Source organism: Triplophysa dalaica, chromosome 1 (genome assembly GCF_015846415.1).
Source record: "Triplophysa dalaica isolate WHDGS20190420 chromosome 1, ASM1584641v1, whole genome shotgun sequence".
NCBI lineage: Eukaryota > Metazoa > Chordata > Actinopteri > Cypriniformes > Nemacheilidae > Triplophysa > Triplophysa dalaica.
The window spans coordinates 31,683,216-31,699,581 of record NC_079542.1 but is presented as its reverse complement, the minus strand read 5'-3'; the positions used below and the strand labels follow the sequence as shown (position 1 = coordinate 31,699,581).

Below are 16,366 nucleotides of genomic sequence, written 5' to 3'. Positions count from 1 at the left end.
GTGCGTCAACGGTTGTAAGGGCAATTTAAAAATTCAACCCCGACAGAATTCGAACCATCAATCTTCTGATTCGAAGTCAGATGCCTCATCCATTAGGCCACGAGGCCTACGAATGCTCAGATGTTATGCTCTGCAACTGTAACAACCACTTGCACAGACAACTGGTGTGCGTCAACGGTTGTAATGGGCATTTTAAAACTGCGACCACGGCAGGACTCGAACCTGCAATCTTCTGATTCGAAGTCAGACGCCTTATCCATTAGGCCACGAGGCCTACAAATGTTGCAAAGTTATGTTCTACAACTGCAACAACAACTTGCACAGACAACTGGTGTGCATCAACGGTTGTAATGGGCACGAGGCCTACATATGCTCCAAAGTTATGTTCTACAACTGCAACAACAACTTGCACAGACAACTGGTGTGCGTCAACGGTTGTAATGGGCAATTTAAAACTGCGACCACGGCAGGACTCGAACCTGCAATCTTCTGATTCGAAGTCAGACGCCTTATCCATTTGGCCACGAGGCCTACAAATGCTGCAAAGTTATGCTCTGCAACTGCAACAACCACTTGCACAGACAACTGGTGTGCGTCAACGGTTGTAGTGGGCAATTTAAAATTGCGACCACGGCAGGACTCGAACCTGCAATCTTCTGATTCGAAGTCAGACGCCTTATGATCTACAACTGCAACAAACACTTGCACAGACAACTGGTGTGCGTCAACGGTTGTAATGGGCAATTTAAAACTGCGACCACGGCAGGAATCGAACCTGCAATCTTCTGATTTAAGTTGAGTTGTCTGACTTGCACAGACAACTTGTGTGCGTCAACGGTTGCAATGGGCATTTTGAAACTGCGACGGCGGCAGAATTCGAACCTGCAATCTTCTGATTCGATGTCAGACGCCTTATGATCTACAACTGCAACAAACACTTGCACAGACAACTGGTGTGCGTCAACGGTTGTAATGGGCAATTTAAAACTGCGACCACGGCAGGAATCGAACCTGCAATCTTCTGATTCGAAGTCAGACGCCTTATGTTCTACAACTGCAACAAACACTTGCACAGACAACTGGTGTGCGTCAACGGTTGTAATGGGCAATTTAAAACTGCGACCACGGCAGGACTCGAACCTGCAATCTTCTGGTTCGAAGTCAGACGCCTTATCCATTAGGCCACGAGGCCTACAAATGCTCCAAAGTTATGTTCTACAACTGCAAAAACAACTTGCACAGACAACTGGTGTGCGTCAACGGTTGTAATGGGCATTTTAAAACTGCGACCACGGCAGGAATCGAACCTGCAATCTTCTGATTCGAAGTCAGACGCCTTATGATCTACAACTGCAACAAACACTTGCACAGACAACTGGTGTGCGTCAACGGTTGTAATGGGCAATTTAAAACTGCGACCACTGCAGGACTCGAACCTGCAATCTTCTGATTCAAAGTCAGACGCCTTATCCATTAGGCCACGAGGCCTACAAATGCTCCAAAGTTATGTTCTACAACTGCAAAAACAACTTGCACAGACAACTGGAGTGCGTCAACGGTTGTAATGGGCATTTTAAAACTGCGACCCGGCAGGACTCGAACCTGCAATCTTCTGATTCGAAGCCAGACGCCTTATCCATTAGGCCAAGAGGCCTACAAATGCTGCAAAGTTATGTTCTACAACTGCAACAACAACTTGCACAGACAACTGGTGTGCATCAACGGTTGTAATGGGCATTTTAAAACTGCGATGGCGGCAGAATTCGAACCTGCAATCTTCTGATTCGAAGTCAGACGCCTTATGATCTACAACTGCAACAAACACTTGCACAGACAACTGGTGTGCGTCAACGGTTGTAATGGGCAATTTAAAACTGCGACCACGGCAGGAATCGAACCTGCAATCTTCTGATTCGAAGTCAGACGCCTTATGATCTACAACTGCAACAAACACTTGCACAGACAACTGGTGTGCGTCATAGGTTGTAATGGGCAATTTAAAACTGCGACCACGGCAGGAATCGAACCTGCAATCTTCTGATTTAAGTTGAGTTGTCTGACTTGCACAGACAACTTGTGTGCGTCAACGGTTGTAATGGGCATTTTTAAACTGCGATGGCGGCAGATTTCGAACCTGCAATCTTCTGATTCGAAGTCAGACGCCTTATGATCTACAACTGCAACAAACACATGCACAGACAACTGGTGTGCGTCAACGGTTGTAATGGGCAATTTAAAATTGCGACCACGGCAGGACTCGAACCTTCAATCTTCTGATTCGAAGTCAGACGCCTTATCCACTAGGCAACGAGGCCTACAAATGCTGCAAAGTTATGTTCTACAACTGCAACAAAGACTTGCACAGACAACTGGTGTGCATCATCGTTTGTAATGGGCATTTTAAAACTGCGACCACGGCAGGACTCGAACCTGCAATCTTCTAATTTAAGTTGAGTTGTCTGACTTGCACAGACAACTTGTGTGCGTCAACGATTGTAATGGGCATTTTGAAACTGCGACGGCGGCAGAATTCGAACCTGCAATCTTCCGATTCGAAGTCAGACGCCTTATGATCTACAACTGCAACAAACACTTGCACAGACAACTGGTGTGCGTCAACGGTTGTAATGGGCAATTTAAAACTGCGACCACGGCAGGAATCAAACCTGCAATCTTCTGATTCGAAGTCAGACGCCTTATGATCTACAACTGCAACAAACACATGCACAGACAACTGGTGTACGTCAACGGTTGTAATGGGCAATTTAAAATTGCGACCACGGCAGGACTCGAACCTTCAATCTTCTGATTCGAAGTCAGATGCCTTACGCTCTGCAACAACCACTTGCATCAACGGTTGTAATGGGCATTTTGAAACTGCGACCCCGGCAGGACTCGAACCTGAAATCTTCTGATTCGAAGTGAGACGCCTTATCCATTAGGCCACGAGGCCTACAAATGCTGCAAAGTTATGCTCTGCAACTGCAACAACCACTTGCACAGACAACTGGTGTGTGTCAACGGTTATAATGGGCAATTTAAAACTGCGACCACGGCAGGACTCGAACCTGCAATCTTCTGATTCGAAGTCAGACGCCTTATCCATTAGGCCACGAGGCCTACAAATGCTGCAAGGTTATGTTCTACAACTGCAACAACAACTTGCACAGACAACTGGTGTGCATCAACGGTTGTAATGGGCATTTTGAAACTGCGATGGCGGCAGAATTCGAACCTGCAATCTTCTGATTCGAAGTCAGACGCCTTATGATCTACAACTGCAACAAACACTTGCACAGACATCTGGTGTGCGTCAACGGTTGTAATGGCCAATTTAAAACTGCGACCACGGCAGGACTCGAACCTGCAATCTTCTGATTCGAAGTCAGACGCCGTATCCATTAGGCCACGAGGCCTACAAATGCTGCAAAGTTATGTTCTACAACTGCAACAACAACTTGCACAGACAACTGGTGTGCGTCAACGGTTGTAATGGGCATTTTAAAACTGCGACCACGCCAGGACTCAAACCTGCAATCTTCTGATTCGAAGTCAGACGCCTTATCCATTAGGCCACGAGACCTACAAATGCTGCAGATTATGTTCTACAACTGCAACAACAACTTGCACAGACAACTGGTGTGCATCAACGGTTGTAATGGGCACGAGGCCTACAAATGCTCCAAAGTTATGTTCTACAACTGCAACAACAACTTGCGTGCGTCAACGGTTGTAATGGGCATTTTAAAACTGCGACCACGGCAGGAATCGAACCTGCAATCTTCTGATTCGAAGTCAGACGCCTTATCCAATAGGCCACGAGGCCTAAAAATGCTGCAAAGTTATGTTCTACAACTGCAACAACAACTTGCACAGACAAATGTTGTGCGTCAACGGTTGTAATGGGCATTTTAAAACTGCGACCACGCCAGGACTCAAACCTGCAATCTTCTGATTCGAAGTCAGAAGCCTTATCCATTAGGCCACGAGACCTACAAATGCTGCAAAATTATGTTCTACAACTGCAACAACAACTTGCACAGACAACTGGTGTGCATCAACGGTTGTAATGGGCACGAGGTCTACAAATGCTCCAAAGTTATGTTCTACAACTGCAACAACAGCTTGCACAGACAACTGGTGTACGTCAACGGTTGTAATGGGCAATTTTAAATTGCGACCACGGCAGGACTCGAACCTTCAATCTTCTGATTCGAAGTCAGACGCCTTACGCTCTGCAACAACCACTTGCATCAACGGTTGTAATGGGCAATTTAAAATTGCGACCACGGCAGGACTCGAACCTGCAATCTTCTGATTTGAAGTCAGACGCCTTATGATCTACAACTGCAACAAACACATGCACAGACAACTGGTGTGCGTCAACGGTTGTAATGGGCAATTTAAAATTGCGACCACGGCAGGACTCGAACCTTCAATCTTCTGATTCGAAGTCAGACGCCTTATGATCTACAACTGCAACAAACACTTGCACAGACAACTGGTGTGCGTCAACGGTTGTAATGGGCAATTTAAAATTGCGACCACGGCAGGACTCGAACCTGCAATCTTCTGATTCGAAGTCAGACGCCTTATGATCTACAACTGCAACAAACACTTGCACAGACAACTGGTGTGCGTCAACGGTTGTAATGGGCAATTTAAAACTGCGACCACGGCAGGAATCGAACCTGCAATCTTCTGATTCGAAGTCAGACGCCTTATGATCTACAACTGCAACAAACACTTGCACAGACAACTGGTGTGCGTCAACGGTTGTAATGGGCATTTCAAACTGCAACCCCGACAGAATTCGAACCATCAATCTTCTGATTCGAAGTCAGATGCCTCATCCATTAGGCCACGAGGCCTACGAATGCTCCGATGTTATGCTCTGCAACTGTAACAACCACTTGCACAGACAACTGTTGTGCGTCAACGGTTGTAATGGGCAATTTAAAATTGCGACCACGGCAGGACTCGAACCTGCAATCTTCTGATTCGAAGTCAGACGCCTTATCCATTAGGCCACGAGGCCTACAAATGCTGCAAAGTTATGTTCTACAACTGCAACAACAACTTGCAGAGACAACTGGTGTGCATCAACGGTTGTAATGGGCATTTTAAAACTGCAACCACGGCAGGACTCGATCCTGCAATGTTCTGATTCGAAGTCAGACGCCTTATGATCTACAACTGCAACAAACACATGCACAGACAACTGGTGTGCGTCAACGGATGTAATGGGCAATTTAAAATTGCGACCACGGCAGGACTCAAACCTGCAATCTTCTGATTCGAAGCCAGACGCCTTACGCTCTGCAACAGCAACAACCACTTGCATCAACGGTTGTAATGGGCAATTTAAAATTGCGACCACGGCAGGACTCGAACCTGAAATCTTCTGATTCGAAGTGAGACGCCTTATCCATTAGGCCACGAGGCCTACAAATGCTGCAAAGTTATGCTCTGCAACTGCAACAACCACTTGCACAGACAACTGGTGTGCGTCAACGGTTGTAATGGGCAATTTAAAATTGCGACCACGGCAGGACTCGAACCTGCAATCTTCTGATTCGAAGTCAGACGCCTTATGATCTACAACTGCAACAAACACTTGCACAGACAACTGGTGTGCGTCAACGGTTGTAATGGGCATTTTAAAACTGCGACCACGGCAGGACTCGAACCTGCAGTCTTCTGATTCGAAGTCAGACGCCTTATCCATTAGGCCACGAGGCCTAGAAATGCTGCAAAGTTATGTTCTACAACTGCAACAACAACTTGCAGAGACAACTGGTGTGCATCAACGGTTGTAATGGGCAATTTAAAATTGCGACCACGGCAGGACTCGATCCTTCAATCTTCTGATTCGAAGTCACACGCCTTATCCATTAGGCCACGAGGCCTACAAATGCTGCAAAGTTATGTTCTACAACTGCAACAAAGACTTGCACAGACAACTGGTGTGCATCAACGTTTATAATGGGCATTTTAAAACTGCGACCACGGCAGGACTCGAACCTGCAATCTTCTGATTTAAGTTGAGTTGTCTGACTTGCACAGACAACTTGTGTGCGTCAACGGTTGTAATGGGCATTTTGAAACTGCGATGGCGGCAGAATTCGAAACTGCAATCTTCTGATTCGAAGTCAGACGCCTTATGATCTACAACTGCAACAAACACTTGCACAGACAACTGGTGTGCGTCAACGGTTGTAAGGGCAATTTAAAAATTCAACCCCGACAGAATTCGAACCATCAATCTTCTGATTCGAAGTCAGATGCCTCATCCATTAGGCCACGAGGCCTACGAATGCTCAGATGTTATGCTCTGCAACTGTAACAACCACTTGCACAGACAACTGGTGTGCGTCAACGGTTGTAATGGGCATTTTAAAACTGCGACCACGGCAGGACTCGAACCTGCAATCTTCTGATTCGAAGTCAGACGCCTTATCCATTAGGCCACGAGGCCTACAAATGCTGCAAAGTTATGTTCTACAACTGCAACAACAACTTGCACAGACAACTGGTGTGCATCAACGGTTGTAATGGGCACGAGGCCTACATATGCTCCAAAGTTATGTTCTACAACTGCAACAACAACTTGCACAGACAACTGGTGTGCATCAACGGTTGTAATGGGCACGAGGCCTACATATGCTCCAAAGTTATGTTCTACAACTGCAACAACAACTTGCACAGACAACTGGTGTGCGTCAACGGTTGTAATGGGCAATTTAAAACTGCGACCACGGCAGGACTCGAACCTGCAATCTTCTGATTCGAAGTCAGACGCCTTATCCATTTGGCCACGAGGCCTACAAATGCTGCAAAGTTATGCTCTGCAACTGCAACAACCACTTGCACAGACAACTGGTGTGCGTCAACGGTTGTAATGGGCAATTTAAAATTGCGACCACGGCAGGACTCGAACCTGCAATCTTCTGATTCGAAGTCAGACGCCTTATGATCTACAACTGCAACAAACACTTGCACAGACAACTGGTGTGCGTCAACGGTTGTAATGGGCATTTTAAAACTGCGACCACGGCAGGACTCGAACCTGCAGTCTTCTGATTCGAAGTCAGACGCCTTATCCATAAGGCCACGAGGCCTACAAATGCTGCAAAGTTATGTTCTACAACTGCAACAACAACTTGCACAGACAACTGGTGTGCACCAACGGTTGTAATGGGCACGAGGCCTACATATGCTCCAAAGTTATGTTCTACAACTGCAACAACAACTTGCACAGACAACTGGTGTGCGTCAACGGTTGTAATGGGCATTTTAAAACTGCGACCACGGCAGGACTCGAACCTGCAATCTTCTGATTCAAAGTCAGACGCCGTATCCATTAGGCCACGAGGCCTACAAATGCTGCAAAGTTATGTTCTACAACTGCAACAACAACTTGCAGAGACAACTGGTGTGCATCAACGGTTGTAATGGGCATTTTAAAACTGCAACCACGGCAGGACTCGATCCTGCAATGTTCTGATTCGAAGTCAGACGCCTTATGATCTACAACTGCAACAAACACATGCACAGACAACTGGTGTGCGTCAACGGTTGTAATGGGCAATTTAAAATTGCGACCACGGCAGGACTCGAACCTTCAATCTTCTGATTCGAAGTCACACGCCTTATCCATTAGGCCACGAGGCCTACAAATGCTGCAAAGTTATGTTCTACAACTGCAACAAAGACTTGCACAGACAACTGGTGTGCATCATCGTTTATAATGGGCATTTTAAAACTGCGAACACGGCAGGACTCGAACCTGCAATCTTCTGATTTAAGTTGAGTTGTCTGACTTGCACAGACAACTTGTGTGCGTCAACGGTTGTAATGGGCATTTTGAAACTGCGATGGCGGCAGAATTCGAACCTGCAATCTTCTGATTCGAAGTCAGACGCCTTATGATCTACAACTGCAACAAACACTTGCACAGACAACTGGTGTGCGTCAACGGTTATAATGGGCAATTTAAAACTGCGACCACGGCAGGACTCGAACCTGCAATCTTCTGGTTCGAAGTCAGACGCCTTATCCATTAGGCCACGAGGCCTACAAATGCTGCAAAGTTATGTTCTACAACTGCAACAAACACATGCACAGATAACTGGTGTACGTCAACGGTTGTAATGGGCAATTTAAAATTGCGACCACGGCAGGACTCGAACCTTCAATCTTCTGATTCGAAGTCAGACGCCTTATGATCTACAACTACAACAAACACTTGCACAGACAACTGGTGTGCGTCAACGGTTGTAATGGGCAATTTAAAACTGCGACCACGGCAGGAATCGAACCTGCAATCTTCTGATTCGAAGTCAGACGCCTTATGATCTACAACTGCAACAAACACTTGCACAGACAACTGGTGTGCGTCAACGGTTGTAATGGGCATTTCAAACTGCAACCCCGACAGAATTCGAACCATCAATCTTCTGATTCGAAGTCAGACGCCTTATCCATTAGGCCACGAGGCCTACAAATGCTGCAAAGTTAAGTTCTACAACTGCAACAACAACTTGCAGAGACAACTGGTGTGCATCAACGGTTGTAATGGGCATTTTAAAACTGCAACCATGGCAGGACTCGATCCTGCAATGTTCTGATTCGAAGTCAGACGCCTTATGATCTACAACTGCAACAAACACATGCACAGACAACTGGTGTGCGTCAACGGATGTAATGGGCAATTTAAAATTGCGACCACGGCAGGACTCAAACCTGCAATCTTCTGATTCGAAGTCAGACGCCTTACGCTCTGCAACAGCAACAACCACTTGCATCAACGGTTGTAATGGGCAATTTAAAACTGCGACCACGGCAGGAATCGAACCTGGAATCTTCTGATTCGAAGTCAGACGCCTTATGATCTACAACTGCAACAAACACTTGCACAGACAACTGGTGTGCGTCAACGGTTATAATGGGCAATTTAAAACTGCGACCACGGCAGGACTCGAACCTGCAATCTTCTGATTCGAAGTCAGACGCCTTATCCATTAGGCCACGAGGCCTACAAATGCTGCAAAGTTATGTTCTACAACTGCAACAAACACATGCACAGATAACTGGTGTACGTCAACGGTTGTAATGGGCAATTTTAAATTGCGACCACGGCAGGACTCGAACCTTCAATCTTCTGATTCGAAGTCAGACGCCTTACGCTCTGCAACAACCACTTGCATCAACGGTTGTAATGGGCAATTTAAAATTGCGACCACGGCAGGACTCGAACCTGCAATCTTCTGATTCGAAGTCAGACGCCTTATGATCTACAACTGCAACAAACACATGCACAGACAACTGGTGTGCGTCAACGGTTGTAATGGGCAATTTAAAATTGCGACCACGGCAGGACTCGAACCTTCAATCTTCTGATTCGAAGTCAGACGCCTTATGATCTACAACTGCAACAAACACTTGCACAGACAACTGGTGTGCGTCAACGGTTGTAATGGGCAATTTAAAACTGCGACCACGGCAGGAATCGAACCTGCAATCTTCTGATTCGAAGTCAGACGCCTTATGATCTACAACTGCAACAAACACTTGCACAGACAACTGGTGTGCGTCAACGGTTGTAATGGGCATTTCAAACTGCAACCCCGACAGAATTCGAACCATCAATCTTCTGATTCGAAGTCAGATGCCTCATCCATTAGGCCACGAGGCCTACGAATGCTCCGATGTTATGCTCTGCAACTGTAACAACCACTTGCACAGACAACTGTTGTGCGTCAACGGTTGTAATGGGCAATTTAAAATTGCGACCACGGCAGGACTCGAACCTGCAATCTTCTGATTCGAAGTCAGACGCCTTATCCATTAGGCCACGAGGCCTACAAATGCTGCAAAGTTATGTTCTACAACTGCAACAACAACTTGCAGAGACAACTGGTGTGCATCAACGGTTGTAATGGGCATTTTAAAACTGCAACCACGGCAGGACTCGATCCTGCAATGTTCTGATTCGAAGTCAGACGCCTTATGATCTACAACTGCAACAAACACATGCACAGACAACTGGTGTGCGTCAACGGATGTAATGGGCAATTTAAAATTGCGACCACGGCAGGACTCAAACCTGCAATCTTCTGATTCGAAGTCAGACGCCTTACGCTCTGCAAAAGCAACAACCACTTGCATCAACGGTTGTAATGGGCAATTTAAAATTGCGACCACGGCAGGACTCGAACCTGAAATCTTCTGATTCGAAGTGAGACGCCTTATCCATTAGGCCACGAGGCCTACAAATGCTGCAAAGTTATGCTCTGCAACTGCAACAAACACTTGCACAGACAACTGGTGTGCGTCAAAGGTTGTAATGGGCAATTTAAAATTGCGACCACGGCAGGACTCGAACCTGCAATCTTCTGATTCGAAGTCAGACGCCTTATGATCTACAACTGCAACAAACACTTGCACAGACAACTGGTGTGCGTCAACGGTTGTAATGGGCAATTTAAAACTGCGACCACGGCAGGAATCGAACCTGCAATCTTCTGATTCGAAGTCAGACGCCTTATGATCTACAACTGCAACAAACACTTGCACAGACAACTGGTGTGCGTCAACGGTTGTAATGGGCATTTCAAACTGCAACCCCGACAGAATTCGAACCATCAATCTTCTGATTCGAAGTCAGATGCCTCATCCATTAGGCCACGAGGCCTACAAATGCTGCAAAGTTATGTTCTACAACTGCAACAACAACTTGCACAGACAACTGGTGTGCATCAACGGTTGTAATGGGCACGAGGCCTACATATGCTCCAAAGTTATGTTCTACAACTGCAACAACAACTTGCACAGACAACTGGTGTGCGTCAACGGTTGTAATGGGCATTTTAAAACTGCGACCACGGCAGGACTCGAACCTGCAATCTTCTGATTCGAAGTCAGACGCCGTATCCATTAGGCCACGAGGCCTACAAATGCTGCAAAGTTATGTTCTACAACTGCAACAACAACTTGCAGAGACAACTGGTGTGCATCAACGGTTGTAATGGGCATTTTAAAACTGCAACCACGGCAGGACTCGATCCTGCAATGTTCTGATTCGAAGTCAGACGCCTTATGATCTACAACTGCAACAAACACATGCACAGACAACTGGTGTGCGTCAACGGTTGTAATGGGCAATTTAAAATTGCGACCACGGCAGGACTCGAACCTTCAATCTTCTGATTCGAAGTCACACGCCTTATCCATTAGGCCACGAGGCCTACAAATGCTGCAAAGTTATGTTCTACAACTGCAACAACAACTTGCAGAGACAACTGGTGTGCATCAACGGTTGTAATGGGCATTTTAAAACTGCAACCACGGCAGAATTCGAACCTGCAATCTTCTGATTCGAAGTCAGACGCCTTATGATCTACAACTGCAACAAACACTTGCACAGACAACTGGTGTGCGTCAACGGTTGTAAGGGCAATTTAAAACTTCAACCCCGACAGAATTCGAACCATCAATCTTCTGATTCGAAGTCAGATGCCTCATCCATTAGGCCACGAGGCCTACGAATGCTCAGATGTTATGCTCTGCAACTGTAACAACCACTTGCACAGACAACTGGTGTGCGTCAACGGTTGTAATGGGCATTTTAAAACTGCGACCACGGCAGGACTCGAACCTGCAATCTTCTGATTCGAAGTCAGACGCCTTATCCATTAGGCCACGAGGCCTACGAATGCTGCAAAGTTATGTTCTACAACTGCAACAACAACTTGCACAGACAACTGGTGTGCATCAACGGTTGTAATGGGCACGAGGCCTACATATGCTCCAAAGTTATGTTCTACAACTGCAACAACAACTTGCACAGACAACTGGTGTGCGTCAACGGTTGTAATGGGCATTTTAAAACTGCGACCACGGCAGGACTCGAACCTGCAATCTTCTGATTCGAAGTCAGACGCCTTATCCATTAGGCCACGAGGCCTACAAATGCTCCAAAGTTATGTTCTACAACTGCAACAACAACTTGCACAGACAACTGGTGTGCATCAACGGTTGTAATGGGCATTTTGAATCTGCGATGGCGGCAGAATTCGAACCTGCAATCTTCTGATTCGAAGTCAGACGCCTTATGATCTACAACTGCAACAACAACTTGCACAGACAACTGGTGTGCGTCAACGGTTGTAATGGGCATTTTAAAACTGCGACCACGGCAGGACTCGAACCTGCAATCTTCTGATTCGAAGTCAGACGCCGTATCCATTAGGCCACGAGGCCTACAAATGCTGCAAAGTTATGTTCTACAACTGCAACAACAACTTGCACAGACAACTGGTGTGCGTCAACGGTTGTAATGGGCATTTTAAAACTGCGACCACGCCAGGACTCAAACCTGCAATCTTCTGATTCGAAGTCAGACGCCTTATCCATTAGGCCACGAGACCTAAAAATGCTGCAAAATTATGTTCTACAACTGCAACAACAACTTGCACAGACAACTGGTGTGCATCAACGGTTGTAATGGGCACGAGGCCTACAAATGCTCCAAAGTTATGTTCTACAACTGCAACAACAACTTGCACAGACAACTGGTGTGCGTCAACGGTTGTAATGGGCATTTTAAAACTGCGACCCCGCCAGGACTCAAACCTGCAATCTTCTGATTCGAAGTCAGACGCCTTATCCATTAGGCCACGAGACCTACAAATGCTGCAAAATTATGTTCTACAACTGCAACAACAACTTGCACAGACAACTGGTGTGCATCAACGGTTGTAATGGGCACGAGGCCTACAAATGCTCCAAAGTTATGTTCTACAACTGCAACAACAACTTGCACAGACAACTGGTGTGCGTCAACGGTTGTAATGGGCATTTTAAAACTGCGACCACGGCAGGACTCGAACCTGCAATCTTCTGATTCGAAGTCAGACGCCTTATCCAATAGGCCACGAGGCCTACAAATGCTGCAAAGTTATGTTCTACAACTGCAACAGCAACTTGCACAGACAAATGGTGTGCGTCAACGGTTGTAATGTTCATTTTAAAACTGCGACCACGCCAGGACTCAAACCTGCAATCTTCTGATTCGAAGTCAGAAGCCTTATCCATTAGGCCACGAGACCTACAAATGCTGCAAAATTATGTTCTACAACTGCAACAACAACTTGCACAGACAACTGGTGTGCATCAACGGTTGTAATGGGCACGAGGCCTACAAATGCTCCAAAGTTATGTTCTACAACTGCAACAACAACTTGCACAGACAACTGGTGTGCGTCAACGGTTGTAATGGGCATTTTAAAACTGCGACCACGGCAGGACTCGAACCTGCAATCTTCTGATTCGAAGTCAGACGCCTTATCCATTAGGCCACGAGGCCTACAAATGCAGCAAAGTTATGTTCTACAACTGCAACAACAACTTGCACAGACAACTGGTGTGCGTCAACGGTTGTAATGGGCAATTTAAAACTGCGACCACGGCAGGACTCGAACCTGCAATCTTCTGATTCGAAGTCAGACGCCTGATCCATTAGGCCACGAGGCCTACAAATGCTCCAAAGTTATGTTCTACAACTACAACAACAACTTGCACAGACAACTGGTGTGCGTCAACGGTTGTAATGGGCAATTTAAAACTGCGACCACGGCAGGACTCGAACCTGCAATCTTCTGATTCGAAGTCAGACGCCTGATCCATTAGGCCACGAGGCCTACAAATGCTCCAAAGTTATGTTCTACAACTACAAGAACAACTTGCACAGACAACTGGTGTGCGTCAACGGTTGTAATGGGCAATTTTAAACTGCGACCCCGGCAGGACTCGATCCTGCAATGTTCTGATTCGAAGTCAGACGCCTTATGATCTACAACTGCAACAAACACTTGCACAGACAACTGGTGTGCGTCAACGGTTGTAATGGGCAATTTAAAACTGCGACCACGGCAGGACTCGAACCTGAAATCTTCTGATTCGAAGTGAGACGCCTTATCCATTAGGCCACGAGGCCTACAAATGCTGCAAAGTTATGCTCTGCAACTGTAACAACCACTTGCACAGACAACTGGTGTGCGTCAACGGTTGTAATGGGCAATTTAAAATTGCGACCACGGCAGGACTCGAACCTGCAATCTTCTGATTCGAAGTCAGACGCCTTATGATCTACAACTGCAACAAACACTTGCACAGACAACTGGTGTGCGTCAACGGTTGTAATGGGCATTTTAAAACTGCGACCACGGCAGGACTCGAACCTGCAATCTTCTGATTCGAAGTCAGACGCCTTATCCATTAGGCCACAAGGCCTACAAATGCTGCAAAGTTATGTTCTACAACTGCAACAACAACTTGCACAGACAACTGGTGTGCATCAACGGTTGTAATGGGCACGAGGCCTACATATGCTCCAAAGTTATGTTCTACAACTGCAACAACAACAACAACTTGCACAGACAACTGGTGTGCGTCAACGGTTGTAATGGGCATTTCGAAACTGCGACCCCGGCAGGACTTGAACATGCAATCTTCTGATTCGAAGTCAGACGCCTTACCCATTAGGCCACGAGGCCTACAAATGCTGCAAAGTTATGCTCTGCAACTGCAACAACCACTTGCACAGACAACTGGTGTGCATTAACGGTTGTAACGAGCACTTTAAAACTCCGACCTTGGCAGGACTCGAACCTGCAATCTTCTGATTCGAAGTCAGACGCCTTATCCATTAGGCCACGAGGCCCACAAATGCTGAAATGTTATGCTCTGCAACTGGAACAACCACTTGCACAGACAACTGGTGTGCGTCAACTGTTGTAATGGGCAATTTAAAATTGCGACCACAGCAGGACTCGAACCTGCAATCTTCTGATTCGAAGTCAGAAGCCTTACCCATTAGGCCACGAGGCCTACAAATGCTCCAAAGTTATGTTCTACAACTTCAACAACAACTTGCATAGACAACTGGTGTGCGTCAACGGTTGTAATGGGCATTTTAAAACTGCGACCACGGCAGGACTCAAACCTGCAATATTCTGATTTAAGTTGAGTTGTCTGACTTGCACAGACAACTTGTGTGCGTCAACGGTTGTAATGGGCATTTTGAAACTGCGACGGCGGCAGAATTCGAACCTGCAATCTTCTGATTCGAAGTCAGACGCCTTATGATCTACAACTGCAACAAACACTTGCACAGACAACTGGTGTGCGTCAACGGTTGTAATGGGCAATTTAAAACTGCGACCACGGCAGGACTCGAACCTGCAATCTTCTGATTCGAAGTCAGACGCCTGATCCATTAGGCCACGAGGCCTACAAATGCGCCAAAGTTATGTTCTACAACTTCAACAACAACTTGCATAGACAACTGGTGTGCGTCAACGGTTGTAATGGGCATTTTAAAACTGCGACCACGGCAGGACTCAAACCTGCAATCTTCTGATTTAAGTTGAGTTGTCTGACTTGCACAGACAACTTGTGTGCGTCAACGGTTGTAATGGGCATTTTGAAACTGCGACGGCGGCAGAATTCGAACCTGCAATCTTCTGATTCGAAGTAAGACGCCTTATGATCTACAACTGCAACAAACACTTGCACAGACAACTGGTGTGCGTCAACGGTTGTAATGGGCAATTTAAAACTGCGACCACGGCAGGACTCGAACCTGCAATCTTCTGATTCGAAGTCAGACGCCTGATCCATTAGGCCACGAGGCCTACAAATGCTCCAAAGTTATGTTCTACAACTACAACAACAACTTGCACAGACAACTGGTGTGCGTCAACGGTTGTAATGGGCAATTTTAAACTGCGACCCCGGCAGGACTCGATCCTGCAATGTTCTGATTCGAAGTCAGACGCCTTATGATCTACAACTGCAACAAACACTTGCACAGACAACTGGTGTGCGTCAACGGTTGTAATGGGCAATTTAAAACTGCGACCACGGCAGGACTCGAACCTGCAATCTTCTGATTCGAAGTCAGACGCCTGATCCATTATGCCACCAGGCCTACAAATGCTCCAAAGTTATGTTCTACAACTACAACAACAACATGCACAGACAACTGGTGTGCGTCAACGGATGTAATTGGCAATTTAAAATTGCGACCACGGCAGGACTCAAACTTGCAATCTTCTGATTCGAAGTCAGACGCCTTACGCTCTGCAACAGCAACAACCACTTGCATCAACGGTTGTAATGGGCAATTTAAAATTGCGACCACGGCAGGACTCGAACCTGAAATCTTCTGATTCGAAGTGAGACGCCTTATCCATTAGGCCACGAGGCCTACAAATGCTGCAAAGTTATGTTCTACAACTGCAACAACCACTTGCATAGACAACTGGTGTGCGTCAACGGTTGTAATGGGCATTTTAAAACT

At 46.4% G+C, this 16,366-nt stretch overlaps 33 non-coding genes across 33 annotated transcripts; all 33 read right to left on the bottom strand.

Annotated features, from left to right (window-relative positions):
• Nucleotides 1–201: 201 nt before the first annotated feature.
• trnar-ucg (transfer RNA arginine (anticodon UCG)) lies at nt 202–274 on the bottom strand. The gene has a single exon. It is a non-coding gene; the product is annotated as a tRNA-Arg (tRNA).
• A 184-nt stretch (nt 275–458) lies between these two features.
• On the bottom strand, nt 459–531 carry trnar-ucg (transfer RNA arginine (anticodon UCG)). Its single transcript has one exon. It is a non-coding gene; the product is annotated as a tRNA-Arg (tRNA).
• A 588-nt stretch (nt 532–1,119) lies between these two features.
• trnar-ucg (transfer RNA arginine (anticodon UCG)) lies at nt 1,120–1,192 on the bottom strand. The gene has a single exon. It is a non-coding gene; the product is annotated as a tRNA-Arg (tRNA).
• Nucleotides 1,193–1,415: 223 nt separating this feature from the next.
• On the bottom strand, nt 1,416–1,488 carry trnaq-uug (transfer RNA glutamine (anticodon UUG)). Its single transcript has one exon. It is a non-coding gene; the product is annotated as a tRNA-Gln (tRNA).
• Nucleotides 1,489–2,242: 754 nt separating this feature from the next.
• On the bottom strand, nt 2,243–2,315 carry trnar-ucg (transfer RNA arginine (anticodon UCG)). Its single transcript has one exon. It is a non-coding gene; the product is annotated as a tRNA-Arg (tRNA).
• A 732-nt stretch (nt 2,316–3,047) lies between these two features.
• Nucleotides 3,048–3,120, bottom strand: trnar-ucg (transfer RNA arginine (anticodon UCG)). The gene has a single exon. It is a non-coding gene; the product is annotated as a tRNA-Arg (tRNA).
• Nucleotides 3,121–3,343: 223 nt separating this feature from the next.
• On the bottom strand, nt 3,344–3,416 carry trnar-ucg (transfer RNA arginine (anticodon UCG)). Its single transcript has one exon. It is a non-coding gene; the product is annotated as a tRNA-Arg (tRNA).
• A 337-nt stretch (nt 3,417–3,753) lies between these two features.
• trnar-ucg (transfer RNA arginine (anticodon UCG)) lies at nt 3,754–3,826 on the bottom strand. Its single transcript has one exon. It is a non-coding gene; the product is annotated as a tRNA-Arg (tRNA).
• A 1,139-nt stretch (nt 3,827–4,965) lies between these two features.
• Nucleotides 4,966–5,038, bottom strand: trnar-ucg (transfer RNA arginine (anticodon UCG)). The gene has a single exon. It is a non-coding gene; the product is annotated as a tRNA-Arg (tRNA).
• A 631-nt stretch (nt 5,039–5,669) lies between these two features.
• Nucleotides 5,670–5,742, bottom strand: trnar-ucg (transfer RNA arginine (anticodon UCG)). The gene has a single exon. It is a non-coding gene; the product is annotated as a tRNA-Arg (tRNA).
• A 663-nt stretch (nt 5,743–6,405) lies between these two features.
• Nucleotides 6,406–6,478, bottom strand: trnar-ucg (transfer RNA arginine (anticodon UCG)). The gene has a single exon. It is a non-coding gene; the product is annotated as a tRNA-Arg (tRNA).
• Nucleotides 6,479–6,752: 274 nt separating this feature from the next.
• trnar-ucg (transfer RNA arginine (anticodon UCG)) lies at nt 6,753–6,825 on the bottom strand. Its single transcript has one exon. It is a non-coding gene; the product is annotated as a tRNA-Arg (tRNA).
• A 223-nt stretch (nt 6,826–7,048) lies between these two features.
• Nucleotides 7,049–7,121, bottom strand: trnar-ucg (transfer RNA arginine (anticodon UCG)). The gene has a single exon. It is a non-coding gene; the product is annotated as a tRNA-Arg (tRNA).
• A 184-nt stretch (nt 7,122–7,305) lies between these two features.
• trnaq-uug (transfer RNA glutamine (anticodon UUG)) lies at nt 7,306–7,378 on the bottom strand. Its single transcript has one exon. It is a non-coding gene; the product is annotated as a tRNA-Gln (tRNA).
• Nucleotides 7,379–7,601: 223 nt separating this feature from the next.
• On the bottom strand, nt 7,602–7,674 carry trnar-ucg (transfer RNA arginine (anticodon UCG)). The gene has a single exon. It is a non-coding gene; the product is annotated as a tRNA-Arg (tRNA).
• A 330-nt stretch (nt 7,675–8,004) lies between these two features.
• On the bottom strand, nt 8,005–8,077 carry trnar-ucg (transfer RNA arginine (anticodon UCG)). Its single transcript has one exon. It is a non-coding gene; the product is annotated as a tRNA-Arg (tRNA).
• An 888-nt stretch (nt 8,078–8,965) lies between these two features.
• trnar-ucg (transfer RNA arginine (anticodon UCG)) lies at nt 8,966–9,038 on the bottom strand. Its single transcript has one exon. It is a non-coding gene; the product is annotated as a tRNA-Arg (tRNA).
• Nucleotides 9,039–9,791: 753 nt separating this feature from the next.
• trnar-ucg (transfer RNA arginine (anticodon UCG)) lies at nt 9,792–9,864 on the bottom strand. The gene has a single exon. It is a non-coding gene; the product is annotated as a tRNA-Arg (tRNA).
• A 1,016-nt stretch (nt 9,865–10,880) lies between these two features.
• trnar-ucg (transfer RNA arginine (anticodon UCG)) lies at nt 10,881–10,953 on the bottom strand. Its single transcript has one exon. It is a non-coding gene; the product is annotated as a tRNA-Arg (tRNA).
• A 223-nt stretch (nt 10,954–11,176) lies between these two features.
• Nucleotides 11,177–11,249, bottom strand: trnar-ucg (transfer RNA arginine (anticodon UCG)). The gene has a single exon. It is a non-coding gene; the product is annotated as a tRNA-Arg (tRNA).
• Nucleotides 11,250–11,638: 389 nt separating this feature from the next.
• trnar-ucg (transfer RNA arginine (anticodon UCG)) lies at nt 11,639–11,711 on the bottom strand. The gene has a single exon. It is a non-coding gene; the product is annotated as a tRNA-Arg (tRNA).
• Nucleotides 11,712–11,895: 184 nt separating this feature from the next.
• trnar-ucg (transfer RNA arginine (anticodon UCG)) lies at nt 11,896–11,968 on the bottom strand. The gene has a single exon. It is a non-coding gene; the product is annotated as a tRNA-Arg (tRNA).
• Nucleotides 11,969–12,191: 223 nt separating this feature from the next.
• Nucleotides 12,192–12,264, bottom strand: trnar-ucg (transfer RNA arginine (anticodon UCG)). The gene has a single exon. It is a non-coding gene; the product is annotated as a tRNA-Arg (tRNA).
• Nucleotides 12,265–12,872: 608 nt separating this feature from the next.
• Nucleotides 12,873–12,945, bottom strand: trnar-ucg (transfer RNA arginine (anticodon UCG)). Its single transcript has one exon. It is a non-coding gene; the product is annotated as a tRNA-Arg (tRNA).
• Nucleotides 12,946–13,296: 351 nt separating this feature from the next.
• Nucleotides 13,297–13,369, bottom strand: trnar-ucg (transfer RNA arginine (anticodon UCG)). The gene has a single exon. It is a non-coding gene; the product is annotated as a tRNA-Arg (tRNA).
• A 94-nt stretch (nt 13,370–13,463) lies between these two features.
• On the bottom strand, nt 13,464–13,536 carry trnar-ucg (transfer RNA arginine (anticodon UCG)). Its single transcript has one exon. It is a non-coding gene; the product is annotated as a tRNA-Arg (tRNA).
• A 94-nt stretch (nt 13,537–13,630) lies between these two features.
• On the bottom strand, nt 13,631–13,703 carry trnar-ucg (transfer RNA arginine (anticodon UCG)). The gene has a single exon. It is a non-coding gene; the product is annotated as a tRNA-Arg (tRNA).
• A 519-nt stretch (nt 13,704–14,222) lies between these two features.
• On the bottom strand, nt 14,223–14,295 carry trnar-ucg (transfer RNA arginine (anticodon UCG)). The gene has a single exon. It is a non-coding gene; the product is annotated as a tRNA-Arg (tRNA).
• A 190-nt stretch (nt 14,296–14,485) lies between these two features.
• Nucleotides 14,486–14,558, bottom strand: trnar-ucg (transfer RNA arginine (anticodon UCG)). The gene has a single exon. It is a non-coding gene; the product is annotated as a tRNA-Arg (tRNA).
• A 94-nt stretch (nt 14,559–14,652) lies between these two features.
• trnar-ucg (transfer RNA arginine (anticodon UCG)) lies at nt 14,653–14,725 on the bottom strand. The gene has a single exon. It is a non-coding gene; the product is annotated as a tRNA-Arg (tRNA).
• A 94-nt stretch (nt 14,726–14,819) lies between these two features.
• trnar-ucg (transfer RNA arginine (anticodon UCG)) lies at nt 14,820–14,892 on the bottom strand. The gene has a single exon. It is a non-coding gene; the product is annotated as a tRNA-Arg (tRNA).
• Nucleotides 14,893–15,222: 330 nt separating this feature from the next.
• Nucleotides 15,223–15,295, bottom strand: trnar-ucg (transfer RNA arginine (anticodon UCG)). Its single transcript has one exon. It is a non-coding gene; the product is annotated as a tRNA-Arg (tRNA).
• A 330-nt stretch (nt 15,296–15,625) lies between these two features.
• Nucleotides 15,626–15,698, bottom strand: trnar-ucg (transfer RNA arginine (anticodon UCG)). The gene has a single exon. It is a non-coding gene; the product is annotated as a tRNA-Arg (tRNA).
• Between the last annotated feature and the right edge of the window lie 668 nt (nt 15,699–16,366).